The sequence below is a fragment of the Triturus cristatus genome, chromosome 4_1, assembly GCF_964204655.1.
Source record: "Triturus cristatus chromosome 4_1, aTriCri1.1, whole genome shotgun sequence".
NCBI lineage: Eukaryota > Metazoa > Chordata > Amphibia > Caudata > Salamandridae > Triturus > Triturus cristatus.
The window spans coordinates 139,316,811-139,332,389 of NC_140585.1; the positions used below are offsets into that span (position 1 = coordinate 139,316,811).

Here is a 15,579-nt window from a genome sequence, read left to right on the forward strand (position 1 = left end):
GGAGGAATATATGTAAGACTGAGGACACATGTTAAATGAGAAATAGATTGACTGCAGCGCTGCCGAGTATACTATGCCATTTCTTTAGTGCGCTACAAGGAAGCACCAAACTGTATAACAAAGTTTTCAATTGTTTTCATAGTCATTCTCTTTGTTTGAAGCTGTGAAATGAAGAGCCGGATTCCAAAATAAATCAATGATGTTTCAGAAAGTTCCCACGCCCTGTGTAAAAATGCATTTATTCCCAGGTTTTGAGCAGTGACACTGTAATGCTAATAAAGTATAAGATCCAACTGAACACTGACTCTGTCAATGGTGATCCAAAGGGACTTTAAGAAAGATCCTAGCTACAAACACCAGAACCAAAATAGGTTTAGCGGACACCCGGATTTGAACCAGGGACCTCTTGATCTGCAGTAAAATGCTCTACCACTGAGCTATATCCCCAACTGTTTTCAAAGATCAGAATGACAATATAACAGTACATCATGAAAGAGTGAGAGGCTCAAGCTCAGTTGGGCCACAAAGTACGAGCTTGAAACTGTGGAAAAGGAGAAGTAGTTCTTAATATTATTAATTAAAGAAAAACAGGATCATTTAAAAAACAAAATGTATATGTTTAATTGTTATTTTATTTGAATAGGCAGTGGTCCATAGGACCAATATCTGTAATTAAAATGTTTGTTTTGAAACATTCTCAAAGAGGAACAGGTTTTTACGAGACTACTTATCTTTGTGGAATGATTACCACAATCACTGATATGGTGGTGAAGTATGATTGTTTTGGGCCAAATTACGGTGAAAAAACATTTCTACATACCAATACAATTTGGTATTTGAAGGTACAACCAAACACCCATTTCATGTACCTTCGATTTAATACATCAGAAAAAGCAATTTTGTGTTCGCAAATGGCCTGGTTTCTCAGACCAGCCTGCTTGCACCTGCAACTAGGGTTCATACATCTTGTACGTGGGCAGCGTTTTTTAGTAGAAAGTAAATAGATTATGCATTGCACAAAAATGAAGTGCTTCAAACAAACACATACTTTGTATGCACAGAGAAGAGGTGGAATACATGTAAGACTGAGGACACAGGTTAAATGAGGAATAGATTGACTGCATTTCTGCCCACTTTTCTATGCAATTTCTGTAGTGCGATCGAAGGAAGCACCAAACTGTAAAACAAAGTTGTCAATTGCTTTCATAGTCCATTCCCTTTGTTTGGTGAAAGGAAGAGCCAGATTCCAAAATAAATCAATGCTTTTTCAGACATTTCCCATACGAAATACCGAGCCCTGTATAAAAATGCATTTGCTCTCAGGTTTTGAGCAGTGACATTGTAATGCTATTAAAGTGTAAGATCCAAGCGAACACTGACTCTGTCAATGATGATCCAAAGGGGTTTTATGAAAAGTCCCAGCTACAAACACAAGAACCAAAACAGGCCAAGGGGACACCTGGATTTGAACCAGGGACCTCTTGATCTGCAGTCAAATGCTCTACCACTGAGCTATATCCCCACCTGTTTGTGAGAGTCGGAATGAAAATATATCAGTACCTCATGAAAGAGTGTGAGCATCATGCTCAGTTGGGCCGGAAAGTACAAGCTTGAAACTGTGGAACAGGAGAAGTAGTTCTTAATATTAATTATTGAAGGAAAACGGGATCGTTTAAAAAAAATATTTATATGTTTCATTGTTATTTTATTTGAACAGGCAGTGGTCCATAGGACCAATGCCTGTACATAAAATGCTTGTTTTGAAACATTCTCAAAGGGGAAGAGGTTTTTACGGGACGCCTTATCCTTTCGCGGATTGGTTACCACAATCACCGAGATGGTGGTGAAGTATGATTGTTTTGGGCCAAATGATGGACGAAAAACATTTCTACATACCACTGCAATTTGGTATTTGGAAGGTACACCCAAACGTCCCTTTCAAGTACCATCAATTTAATATATCAGAAAAGGCCATTTTGTGTTCGAAAATGACCTGAGTCTTCGAGCCAGCCTTTTTTCATCTGCAACGAGGGTTCATACATTTTGCACGTAGGCAGAGGTTTTAAGGAGAAATTAAATAGTTTCTACGTTGCACAAGAATGAAGTGCTTTAAACAAACACATATTTTGTATGCACAGAGGAGAGGAGGAATATATGTAAGACTGAGGACACATGTTAAATGAGAAATAGATTGACTGCAGCGCTGCCGAGTATACTATGCCATTTCTTTAGTGCGCTACAAGGAAGCACCAAACTGTATAACAAAGTTTTCAATTGTTTTCATAGTCATTCTCTTTGTTTGAAGCTGTGAAATGAAGAGCCGGATTCCAAAATAAATCAATGATGTTTCAGAAAGTTCCCACGCCCTGTGTAAAAATGCATTTATTCCCAGGTTTTGAGCAGTGACACTGTAATGCTAATAAAGTATAAGATCCAACTGAACACTGACTCTGTCAATGGTGATCCAAAGGGACTTTATGAAAGATCCTAGCTACAAACACCAGAACCAAAATAGGTTTAGCGGACACCCGGATTTGAACCAGGGACCTCTTGATCTGCAGTAAAATGCTCTACCACTGAGCTATATCCCCAACTGTTTTCAAAGATCAGAATGACAATATAACAGTACATCATGAAAGAGTGAGAGGCTCAAGCTCAGTTGGGCCACAAAGTACGAGCTTGAAACTGTGGAAAAGGAGAAGTAGTTCTTAATATTATTAATTAAAGAAAAACAGGATCATTTAAAAAACAAAATGTATATGTTTAATTGTTATTTTATTTGAATAGGCAGTGGTCCATAGGACCAATATCTGTAATTAAAATGTTTGTTTTTAAACATTCTCAAAGAGGAACAGGTTTTTACGAGACTACTTATCTTTGTGGAATGATTACCACAATCACTGATATGGTGGTGAAGTATGATTGTTTTGGGCCAAATTACGGTGAAAAAACATTTCTACATACCACTACAATTTGGTATTTGAAGGTACAACCAAACACCCATTTCATGTACCTTCGACTTAATACATCAGAAAAAGCAATTTTGTGTTCGCAAATGGCCTGGTTTCTCAGACCAGCCTGCTTGCACCTGCAACTAGGGTTCATACATCTTGTACGTGGGCAGCGTTTTTTAGTAGAAAGTAAATAGATTATGCATTGCACAAAAATGAAGTGCTTCAAACAAACACATACTTTGTATGCACAGAGAAGAGGTGGAATACATGTAAGACTGAGGACACAGGTTAAATGAGGAATAGATTGACTGCATTTCTGCCCACTTTTCTATGCAATTTCTGTAGTGCGATCGAAGGAAGCACCAAACTGTAAAACAAAGTTGTCAATTGCTTTCATAGTCCATTCCCTTTGTTTGGTGAAAGGAAGAGCCAGATTCCAAAATAAATCAATGCTTTTTCAGACATTTCCCATACGAAATACCGAGCCCTGTATAAAAATGCATTTACTCTCAGGTTTTGAGCAGTGACATTGTAATGCTATTAAAGTGTAAGATCCAAGCGAACACTGACTCTGTCAATGATGATCCAAAGGGGTTTTATGAAAAGTCCCAGCTACAAACACAAGAACCAAAACAGGCCAAGGGGACACCTGGATTTGAACCAGGGACCTCTTGATCTGCAGTCAATTGCACTACCACTGAGCTATATCCCCACCTGTTTGTGAGAGTCGGAATGAAAATATATCAGTACCTCATGAAAGAGTGTGAGCATCATGCTCAGTTGGGCCGGAAAGTACAAGCTTGAAACTGTGGAACAGGAGAAGTAGTTCTTAATATTATTTATTGAAGGAAAACGGGATCGTTTAAAAAAAATATTTATATGTTTCATTGTTATTTTATTTGAACAGGCAGTGGTCCATAGGACCAATGCCTGTACATAAAATGCTTGTTTTGAAACATTCTCAAAGGGGAAGAGGTTTTTACGGGACGCCTCATCCTTTCGCGGATTGGTTACCACAATCACCGAGATGGTGGTGAAGTATGATTGTTTTGGGCCAAATGATGGACGAAAAACATTTCTACATACCACTGCAATTTGGTATTTGGAAGGTACACCCAAACGTCCCTTTCAAGTACCATCAATTTAATATATCAGAAAAGGCCATTTTGTGTTCGAAAATGACCTGAGTCTTCGAGCCAGCCTTTTTTCATCTGCAACGAGGGTTCATACATTTTGCACGTAGGCAGAGGTTTTAAGGAGAAATTAAATAGTTTCTACGTTGCACAAGAATGAAGTGCTTTAAACAAACACATATTTTGTATGCACAGAGGAGAGGAGGAATATATGTAAGACTGAGGACACATGTTAAATGAGAAATAGATTGACTGCAGCGCTGCCGAGTATACTATGCCATTTCTTTAGTGCGCTACAAGGAAGCACCAAACTGTATAACAAAGTTTTCAATTGTTTTCATAGTCATTCTCTTTGTTTGAAGCTGTGAAATGAAGAGCCGGATTCCAAAATAAATCAATGATGTTTCAGAAAGTTCCCACGCCCTGTGTAAAAATGCATTTATTCCCAGGTTTTGAGCAGTGACACTGTAATGCTAATAAAGTATAAGATCCAACTGAACACTGACTCTGTCAATGGTGATCCAAAGGGACTTTAAGAAAGATCCTAGCTACAAACACCAGAACCAAAATAGGTTTAGCGGACACCCGGATTTGAACCAGGGACCTCTTGATCTGCAGTAAAATGCTCTACCACTGAGCTATATCCCCAACTGTTTTCAAAGATCAGAATGACAATATAACAGTACATCATGAAAGAGTGAGAGGCTCAAGCTCAGTTGGGCCACAAAGTACGAGCTTGAAACTGTGGAAAAGGAGAAGTAGTTCTTAATATTATTAATTAAAGAAAAACAGGATCATTTAAAAAACAAAATGTATATGTTTAATTGTTATTTTATTTGAATAGGCAGTGGTCCATAGGACCAATATCTGTAATTAAAATGTTTGTTTTGAAACATTCTCAAAGAGGAACAGGTTTTTACGAGACTACTTATCTTTGTGGAATGATTACCACAATCACTGATATGGTGGTGAAGTATGATTGTTTTGGGCCAAATTACGGTGAAAAAACATTTCTACATACCACTACAATTTGGTATTTGAAGGTACAACCAAACACCCATTTCATGTACCTTCGACTTAATACATCAGAAAAAGCAATTTTGTGTTCGCAAATGGCCTGGTTTCTCAGACCAGCCTGCTTGCACCTGCAACTAGGGTTCATACATCTTGTACGTGGGCAGCGTTTTTTAGTAGAAAGTAAATAGATTATGCATTGCACAAAAATGAAGTGCTTCAAACAAACACATACTTTGTATGCACAGAGAAGAGGTGGAATACATGTAAGACTGAGGACACAGGTTAAATGAGGAATAGATTGACTGCATTTCTGCCCACTTTTCTATGCAATTTCTGTAGTGCGATCGAAGGAAGCACCAAACTGTAAAACAAAGTTGTCAATTGCTTTCATAGTCCATTCCCTTTGTTTGGTGAAAGGAAGAGCCAGATTCCAAAATAAATCAATGCTTTTTCAGACATTTCCCATACGAAATACCGAGCCCTGTATAAAAATGCATTTACTCTCAGGTTTTGAGCAGTGACATTGTAATGCTATTAAAGTGTAAGATCCAAGCGAACACTGACTCTGTCAATGATGATCCAAAGGGGTTTTATGAAAAGTCCCAGCTACAAACACAAGAACCAAAACAGGCCAAGGGGACACCTGGATTTGAACCAGGGACCTCTTGATCTGCAGTCAAATGCACTACCACTGAGCTATATCCCCACCTGTTTGTGAGAGTCGGAATGAAAATATATCAGTACCTCATGAAAGAGTGTGAGCATCATGCTCAGTTGGGCCGGAAAGTACAAGCTTGAAACTGTGGAACAGGAGAAGTAGTTCTTAATATTATTTATTGAAGGAAAACGGGATCGTTTAAAAAAAATATTTATATGTTTCATTGTTATTTTATTTGAACAGGCAGTGGTCCATAGGACCAATGCCTGTACATAAAATGCTTGTTTTGAAACATTCTCAAAGGGGAAGAGGTTTTTACGGGACGCCTTATCCTTTCGCGGATTGGTTACCACAATCACCGAGATGGTGGTGAAGTATGATTGTTTTGGGCCAAATGATGGACGAAAAACATTTCTACATACCACTGCAATTTGGTATTTGGAAGGTACACCCAAACGTCCCTTTCAAGTACCATCAATTTAATATATCAGAAAAGGCCATTTTGTGTTCGAAAATGACCTGAGTCTTCGAGCCAGCCTTTTTTCATCTGCAACGAGGGTTCATACATTTTGCACGTAGGCAGAGGTTTTAAGGAGAAATTAAATAGTTTCTACGTTGCACAAGAATGAAGTGCTTTAAACAAACACATATTTTGTATGCACAGAGGAGAGGAGGAATATATGTAAGACTGAGGACACATGTTAAATGAGAAATAGATTGACTGCAGCGCTGCCGAGTATACTATGCCATTTCTTTAGTGCGCTACAAGGAAGCACCAAACTGTATAACAAAGTTTTCAATTGTTTTCATAGTCATTCTCTTTGTTTGAAGCTGTGAAATGAAGAGCCGGATTCCAAAATAAATCAATGATGTTTCAGAAAGTTCCCACGCCCTGTGTAAAAATGCATTTATTCCCAGGTTTTGAGCAGTGACACTGTAATGCTAATAAAGTATAAGATCCAACTGAACACTGACTCTGTCAATGGTGATCCAAAGGGACTTTAAGAAAGATCCTAGCTACAAACACCAGAACCAAAATAGGTTTAGCGGACACCCGGATTTGAACCAGGGACCTCTTGATCTGCAGTAAAATGCTCTACCACTGAGCTATATCCCCAACTGTTTTCAAAGATCAGAATGACAATATAACAGTACATCATGAAAGAGTGAGAGGCTCAAGCTCAGTTGGGCCACAAAGTACGAGCTTGAAACTGTGGAAAAGGAGAAGTAGTTCTTAATATTATTAATTAAAGAAAAACAGGATCATTTAAAAAACAAAATGTATATGTTTAATTGTTATTTTATTTGAATAGGCAGTGGTCCATAGGACCAATATCTGTAATTAAAATGTTTGTTTTGAAACATTCTCAAAGAGGAACAGGTTTTTACGAGACTACTTATCTTTGTGGAATGATTACCACAATCACTGATATGGTGGTGAAGTATGATTGTTTTGGGCCAAATTACGGTGAAAAAACATTTCTACATACCAATACAATTTGGTATTTGAAGGTACAACCAAACACCCATTTCATGTACCTTCGATTTAATACATCAGAAAAAGCAATTTTGTGTTCGCAAATGGCCTGGTTTCTCAGACCAGCCTGCTTGCACCTGCAACTAGGGTTCATACATCTTGTACGTGGGCAGCGTTTTTTAGTAGAAAGTAAATAGATTATGCATTGCACAAAAATGAAGTGCTTCAAACAAACACATACTTTGTATGCACAGAGAAGAGGTGGAATACATGTAAGACTGAGGACACAGGTTAAATGAGGAATAGATTGACTGCATTTCTGCCCACTTTTCTATGCAATTTCTGTAGTGCGATCGAAGGAAGCACCAAACTGTAAAACAAAGTTGTCAATTGCTTTCATAGTCCATTCCCTTTGTTTGGTGAAAGGAAGAGCCAGATTCCAAAATAAATCAATGCTTTTTCAGACATTTCCCATACGAAATACCGAGCCCTGTATAAAAATGCATTTGCTCTCAGGTTTTGAGCAGTGACATTGTAATGCTATTAAAGTGTAAGATCCAAGCGAACACTGACTCTGTCAATGATGATCCAAAGGGGTTTTATGAAAAGTCCCAGCTACAAACACAAGAACCAAAACAGGCCAAGGGGACACCTGGATTTGAACCAGGGACCTCTTGATCTGCAGTCAAATGCTCTACCACTGAGCTATATCCCCACCTGTTTGTGAGAGTCGGAATGAAAATATATCAGTACCTCATGAAAGAGTGTGAGCATCATGCTCAGTTGGGCCGGAAAGTACAAGCTTGAAACTGTGGAACAGGAGAAGTAGTTCTTAATATTAATTATTGAAGGAAAACGGGATCGTTTAAAAAAAATATTTATATGTTTCATTGTTATTTTATTTGAACAGGCAGTGGTCCATAGGACCAATGCCTGTACATAAAATGCTTGTTTTGAAACATTCTCAAAGGGGAAGAGGTTTTTACGGGACGCCTTATCCTTTCGCGGATTGGTTACCACAATCACCGAGATGGTGGTGAAGTATGATTGTTTTGGGCCAAATGATGGACGAAAAACATTTCTACATACCACTGCAATTTGGTATTTGGAAGGTACACCCAAACGTCCCTTTCAAGTACCATCAATTTAATATATCAGAAAAGGCCATTTTGTGTTCGAAAATGACCTGAGTCTTCGAGCCAGCCTTTTTTCATCTGCAACGAGGGTTCATACATTTTGCACGTAGGCAGAGGTTTTAAGGAGAAATTAAATAGTTTCTACGTTGCACAAGAATGAAGTGCTTTAAACAAACACATATTTTGTATGCACAGAGGAGAGGAGGAATATATGTAAGACTGAGGACACATGTTAAATGAGAAATAGATTGACTGCAGCGCTGCCGAGTATACTATGCCATTTCTTTAGTGCGCTACAAGGAAGCACCAAACTGTATAACAAAGTTTTCAATTGTTTTCATAGTCATTCTCTTTGTTTGAAGCTGTGAAATGAAGAGCCGGATTCCAAAATAAATCAATGATGTTTCAGAAAGTTCCCACGCCCTGTGTAAAAATGCATTTATTCCCAGGTTTTGAGCAGTGACACTGTAATGCTAATAAAGTATAAGATCCAACTGAACACTGACTCTGTCAATGGTGATCCAAAGGGACTTTATGAAAGATCCTAGCTACAAACACCAGAACCAAAATAGGTTTAGCGGACACCCGGATTTGAACCAGGGACCTCTTGATCTGCAGTAAAATGCTCTACCACTGAGCTATATCCCCAACTGTTTTCAAAGATCAGAATGACAATATAACAGTACATCATGAAAGAGTGAGAGGCTCAAGCTCAGTTGGGCCACAAAGTACGAGCTTGAAACTGTGGAAAAGGAGAAGTAGTTCTTAATATTATTAATTAAAGAAAAACAGGATCATTTAAAAAACAAAATGTATATGTTTAATTGTTATTTTATTTGAATAGGCAGTGGTCCATAGGACCAATATCTGTAATTAAAATGTTTGTTTTTAAACATTCTCAAAGAGGAACAGGTTTTTACGAGACTACTTATCTTTGTGGAATGATTACCACAATCACTGATATGGTGGTGAAGTATGATTGTTTTGGGCCAAATTACGGTGAAAAAACATTTCTACATACCACTACAATTTGGTATTTGAAGGTACAACCAAACACCCATTTCATGTACCTTCGACTTAATACATCAGAAAAAGCAATTTTGTGTTCGCAAATGGCCTGGTTTCTCAGACCAGCCTGCTTGCACCTGCAACTAGGGTTCATACATCTTGTACGTGGGCAGCGTTTTTTAGTAGAAAGTAAATAGATTATGCATTGCACAAAAATGAAGTGCTTCAAACAAACACATACTTTGTATGCACAGAGAAGAGGTGGAATACATGTAAGACTGAGGACACAGGTTAAATGAGGAATAGATTGACTGCATTTCTGCCCACTTTTCTATGCAATTTCTGTAGTGCGATCGAAGGAAGCACCAAACTGTAAAACAAAGTTGTCAATTGCTTTCATAGTCCATTCCCTTTGTTTGGTGAAAGGAAGAGCCAGATTCCAAAATAAATCAATGCTTTTTCAGACATTTCCCATACGAAATACCGAGCCCTGTATAAAAATGCATTTACTCTCAGGTTTTGAGCAGTGACATTGTAATGCTATTAAAGTGTAAGATCCAAGCGAACACTGACTCTGTCAATGATGATCCAAAGGGGTTTTATGAAAAGTCCCAGCTACAAACACAAGAACCAAAACAGGCCAAGGGGACACCTGGATTTGAACCAGGGACCTCTTGATCTGCAGTCAATTGCACTACCACTGAGCTATATCCCCACCTGTTTGTGAGAGTCGGAATGAAAATATATCAGTACCTCATGAAAGAGTGTGAGCATCATGCTCAGTTGGGCCGGAAAGTACAAGCTTGAAACTGTGGAACAGGAGAAGTAGTTCTTAATATTATTTATTGAAGGAAAACGGGATCGTTTAAAAAAAATATTTATATGTTTCATTGTTATTTTATTTGAACAGGCAGTGGTCCATAGGACCAATGCCTGTACATAAAATGCTTGTTTTGAAACATTCTCAAAGGGGAAGAGGTTTTTACGGGACGCCTCATCCTTTCGCGGATTGGTTACCACAATCACCGAGATGGTGGTGAAGTATGATTGTTTTGGGCCAAATGATGGACGAAAAACATTTCTACATACCACTGCAATTTGGTATTTGGAAGGTACACCCAAACGTCCCTTTCAAGTACCATCAATTTAATATATCAGAAAAGGCCATTTTGTGTTCGAAAATGACCTGAGTCTTCGAGCCAGCCTTTTTTCATCTGCAACGAGGGTTCATACATTTTGCACGTAGGCAGAGGTTTTAAGGAGAAATTAAATAGTTTCTACGTTGCACAAGAATGAAGTGCTTTAAACAAACACATATTTTGTATGCACAGAGGAGAGGAGGAATATATGTAAGACTGAGGACACATGTTAAATGAGAAATAGATTGACTGCAGCGCTGCCGAGTATACTATGCCATTTCTTTAGTGCGCTACAAGGAAGCACCAAACTGTATAACAAAGTTTTCAATTGTTTTCATAGTCATTCTCTTTGTTTGAAGCTGTGAAATGAAGAGCCGGATTCCAAAATAAATCAATGATGTTTCAGAAAGTTCCCACGCCCTGTGTAAAAATGCATTTATTCCCAGGTTTTGAGCAGTGACACTGTAATGCTAATAAAGTATAAGATCCAACTGAACACTGACTCTGTCAATGGTGATCCAAAGGGACTTTAAGAAAGATCCTAGCTACAAACACCAGAACCAAAATAGGTTTAGCGGACACCCGGATTTGAACCAGGGACCTCTTGATCTGCAGTAAAATGCTCTACCACTGAGCTATATCCCCAACTGTTTTCAAAGATCAGAATGACAATATAACACTACATCATGAAAGAGTGAGAGGCTCAAGCTCAGTTGGGCCACAAAGTACGAGCTTGAAACTGTGGAAAAGGAGAAGTAGTTCTTAATATTATTAATTAAAGAAAAACAGGATCATTTAAAAAACAAAATGTATATGTTTAATTGTTATTTTATTTGAATAGGCAGTGGTCCATAGGACCAATATCTGTAATTAAAATGTTTGTTTTGAAACATTCTCAAAGAGGAACAGGTTTTTACGAGACTACTTATCTTTGTGGAATGATTACCACAATCACTGATATGGTGGTGAAGTATGATTGTTTTGGGCCAAATTACGGTGAAAAAACATTTCTACATACCACTACAATTTGGTATTTGAAGGTACAACCAAACACCCATTTCATGTACCTTCGATTTAATACATCAGAAAAAGCAATTTTGTGTTCGCAAATGGCCTGGTTTCTCAGACCAGCCTGCTTGCACCTGCAACTAGGGTTCATACATCTTGTACGTGGGCAGCGTTTTTTAGTAGAAAGTAAATAGATTATGCATTGCACAAAAATGAAGTGCTTCAAACAAACACATACTTTGTATGCACAGAGAAGAGGTGGAATACATGTAAGACTGAGGACACAGGTTAAATGAGGAATAGATTGACTGCATTTCTGCCCACTTTTCTATGCAATTTCTGTAGTGCGATCGAAGGAAGCACCAAACTGTAAAACAAAGTTGTCAATTGCTTTCATAGTCCATTCCCCTTGTTTGGTGAAAGGAAGAGCCAGATTCCAAAATAAATCAATGCTTTTTCAGACATTTCCCATACGAAATACCGAGCCCTGTATAAAAATGCATTTACTCTCAGGTTTTGAGCAGTGACATTGTAATGCTATTAAAGTGTAAGATCCAAGCGAACACTGACTCTGTCAATGATGATCCAAAGGGGTTTCATGAAAAGTCCCAGCTACAAACACAAGAACCAAAACAGGCCAAGGGGACACCTGGATTTGAACCAGGGACCTCTTGATCTGCAGTCAAATGCTCTACCACTGAGCTATATCCCCACCTGTTTGTGAGAGTCGGAATGAAAATATATCAGTACCTCATGAAAGAGTGTGAGCATCATGCTCAGTTGGGCCGGAAAGTACAAGCTTGAAACTGTGGAACAGGAGAAGTAGTTCTTAATATTATTTATTGAAGGAAAACGGGATCGTTTAAAAAAAATATTTATATGTTTCATTGTTATTTTATTTGAACAGGCAGTGGTCCATAGGACCAATGCCTGTACATAAAATGCTTGTTTTGAAACATTCTCAAAGGGGAAGAGGTTTTTACGGGACGCCTTATCCTTTCGCGGATTGGTTACCACAATCACCGAGATGGTGGTGAAGTATGATTGTTTTGGGCCAAATGATGGACGAAAAACATTTCTACATACCACTGCAATTTGGTATTTGGAAGGTACACCCAAATGTCCCTTTCAAGTACCATCAATTTAATATATCAGAAAAGGCCATTTTGTGTTCGAAAATGACCTGAGTCTTCGAGCCAGCCTTTTTTCATCTGCAACGAGGGTTCATACATTTTGCACGTAGGCAGAGGTTTTAAGGAGAAATTAAATAGTTTCTACATTGCACAAGAATGGAGTGCTTTAAACAAACACATATTTTGTATGCACAGAGGAGAGGAGGAATATATGTAAGACTGAGGACACATGTTAAATGAGAAATAGATTGACTGCAGCGCTGCCGAGTATACTATGCCATTTCTTTAGTGCGCTACAAGGAAGCACCAAACTATATAACAAAGTTTTCAATTGTTTTCATAGTCATTCTCTTTGTTTGAAGCTGTGAAAGGAAGAGCCGGATTCCAAAATAAATCAATGATGTTTCAGAAAGTTCCCACGCCCTGTGTAAAAATGCATTTATTCCCAGGTTTTGAGCAGTGACACTGTAATGCTAATAAACTATAAGATCCAACTGAACACTGACTCTGTCAATGGTGATCCAAAGGGACTTTATGAAAGATCCTAGCTACAAACACCAGAACCAAAATAGGTTTAGGGGACACCCGGATTTGAACCAGGGACCTCTTGATCTGCAGTAAAATGCACTACCACTGAGCTATATCCCCAACTGTTTTCAAAGATCAGAATGACAATATAACAGTACATCATGAAAGAGTGAGAGGCTCAAGCTCAGTTGGGCCACAAAGTACGAGCTTGAAACTGTGGAAAAGGAGAAGTAGTTCTTAATATTATTAATTAAAGAAAAACAGGATCATTTAAAAAACAAAATGTATATGTTTAATTGTTATTTTATTTGAATAGGCAGTGGTCCATAGGACCAATATCTGTAATTAAAATGTTTGTTTTGAAACATTCTCAAAGAGGAACAGGTTTTTACGAGACTACTTATCTTTGTGGAATGATTACCACAATCACTGATATGGTGGTGAAGTATGATTGTTTTGGGCCAAATTACGGTGAAAAAACATTTCTACATACCACTACAATTTGGTATTTGAAGGTACAACCAAACACCCATTTCATGTACCTTCGATGTAATACATCAGAAAAAGCAATTTTGTGTTCGCAAATGGCCTGGTTTCTCAGACCAGCCTGCTTGCACCTGCAACTAGGGTTCATACATCTCGTACGTGGGCAGCGTTTTTTAGTAGAAAGTAAATAGATTATGCATTGCACAAAAATGAAGTGCTTCAAACAAACACATACTTTGTATGCACAGAGAAGAGGTGGAATACATGTAAGACTGAGGACACAGGTTAAATGAGGAATAGATTGACTGCATTTCTGCCCACTTTTCTATGCAATTTCTGTAGTGCGATCGAAGGAAGCACCAAACTGTAAAACAAAGTTGTCAATTGCTTTCATAGTCCATTCCCTTTGTTTGGTGAAAGGAAGAGCCAGATTCCAAAATAAATCAATGCTTTTTCAGACATTTCCCATACGAAATACCGAGCCCTGTATAAAAATGCATTTACTCTCAGGTTTTGAGCAGTGACATTGTAATGCTATTAAAGTGTAAGATCCAAGCGAACACTGACTCTGTCAATGATGATCCAAAGGGGTTTCATGAAAAGTCCCAGCTACAAACACAAGAACCAAAAGAGGCCAAGGGGACACCTGGATTTGAACCAGGGACCTCTTGATCTGCAGTCAAATGCTCTACCACTGAGCTATATCCCCACCTGTTTGTGAGAGTCGGAATGAAAATATATCAGTACCTCATGAAAGAGTGTGAGCATCATGCTCAGTTGGGCCGGAAAGTACAAGCTTGAAACTGTGGAACAGGAGAAGTAGTTCTTAATATTATTTATTGAAGGAAAACGGGATCGTTTAAAAAAAATATTTATATGTTTCATTGTTATTTTATTTGAACAGGCAGTGGTCCATAGGACCAATGCCTGTACATAAAATGCTTGTTTTGAAACATTCTCAAAGGGGAAGAGGTTTTTACGGGACGCCTTATCCTTTCGCGGATTGGTTACCACAATCACCGAGATGGTGGTGAAGTATGATTGTTTTGGGCCAAATGATGGACGAAAAACATTTCTACATACCACTGCAATTTGGTATTTGGAAGGTACACCCAAACGTCCCTTTCGAATACCATCAATTTAATATATCAGAAAAGGCCATTTTGTGTTCGAAAATGACCTGAGTCTTCGAGCCAGCCTTTTTTCATCTGCAACGAGGGTTCATACATTTTGCACGTAGGCAGAGGTTTTAAGGAGAAATTAAATCGTTTCTACGTTGCACAAGAATGAAGTGCTTTAAACAAACACATATTTTGTATGCACAGAGGAGAGGAGGAATATATGTAAGACTGAGGACACATGTTAAATGAGAAATAGATTGACTGCAGCGCTGCCGAGTATACTATGCCATTTCTTTAGTGCGCTACAAGGAAGCACCAAACTGTATAACAAAGTTTTCAATTGTTTTCATAGTCATTCTCTTTGTTTGAAGCTGTGAAATGAAGAGCCGGATTCAAAAATAAATCAATGATGTTTCAGAAAGTTCCCACGCCCTGTGTAAAAATGCATTTATTCCCAGGTTTTGAGCAGTGACACTGTAATGCTAATAAAGTATAAGATCCAACTGAACACTGACTCTGTCAATGGTGATCCAAAGGGACTTTAAGAAAGATCCTAGCTACAAACACCAGAACCAAAATAGGTTTAGCGGACACCCGGATTTGAACCAGGGACCTCTTGATCTGCAGTAAAATGCTCTACCACTGAGCTATATCCCCAACTGTTTTCAAAGATCAGAATGACAAGATAACAGTACATCATGAAAGAGTGAGAGGCTCAAGCTCAGTTGGGCCACAAAGTACGAGCTTGAAACTGTGGAAAAGGAGAAGTAGTTCTTAATAT

At 38.3% G+C, this 15,579-nt stretch overlaps 4 non-coding genes across 4 annotated transcripts; all 4 read right to left on the minus strand.

Moving 5' to 3' along the window:
- Positions 1-1,450: 1,450 nt before the first annotated feature.
- TRNAC-GCA (transfer RNA cysteine (anticodon GCA)) lies at positions 1,451-1,522 on the minus strand. The gene has a single exon. It is a non-coding gene; the product is annotated as a tRNA-Cys (tRNA).
- Positions 1,523-7,882: 6,360 nt separating this feature from the next.
- On the minus strand, positions 7,883-7,954 carry TRNAC-GCA (transfer RNA cysteine (anticodon GCA)). Its single transcript has one exon. It is a non-coding gene; the product is annotated as a tRNA-Cys (tRNA).
- Positions 7,955-12,170: 4,216 nt separating this feature from the next.
- Positions 12,171-12,242, minus strand: TRNAC-GCA (transfer RNA cysteine (anticodon GCA)). The gene has a single exon. It is a non-coding gene; the product is annotated as a tRNA-Cys (tRNA).
- Positions 12,243-14,314: 2,072 nt separating this feature from the next.
- On the minus strand, positions 14,315-14,386 carry TRNAC-GCA (transfer RNA cysteine (anticodon GCA)). The gene has a single exon. It is a non-coding gene; the product is annotated as a tRNA-Cys (tRNA).
- Between the last annotated feature and the right edge of the window lie 1,193 nt (positions 14,387-15,579).